This window comes from Physeter macrocephalus, chromosome 20 (genome assembly GCF_002837175.3).
Source record: "Physeter macrocephalus isolate SW-GA chromosome 20, ASM283717v5, whole genome shotgun sequence".
NCBI classification, from domain to species: Eukaryota; Metazoa; Chordata; class Mammalia; order Artiodactyla; family Physeteridae; genus Physeter; species Physeter macrocephalus.
The window spans coordinates 24,625,236-24,625,600 of NC_041233.1; positions in this window are offsets into that span (position 1 = coordinate 24,625,236).

Below are 365 nucleotides of genomic sequence, written 5' to 3' on the forward strand. Positions count from 1 at the left end.
AAAAAAAAATCCCACAAGGACTCAGAGGCAAAAAATATACAAATCAATTTTCACTGCAAAGTAAAGGAGCTGTTACAGTGGAGGATTACTGGACTTAATGTCAATATTATGACATAGTATGAGTGTGTTTTGTGTTTGGTAATTGCAATCATTGTGGCTTTTGTTGTGGTCATCCATTTACAATGCTTGGTGTCAGTTTATCTCTTGTAAAAATAAAATACAGTGTGTGTGTGTGAAAAAAAATTGTTTCTAAAGTTTTCCATGAATGCTAAAAAGCACAGCAATAATTAAAATTTAACTCTTGGGCTTCCCTGGTGGCGCAGCGGTTGAGAGTCCGCCTGCCGATGCAGGGGACATGGGTTCGT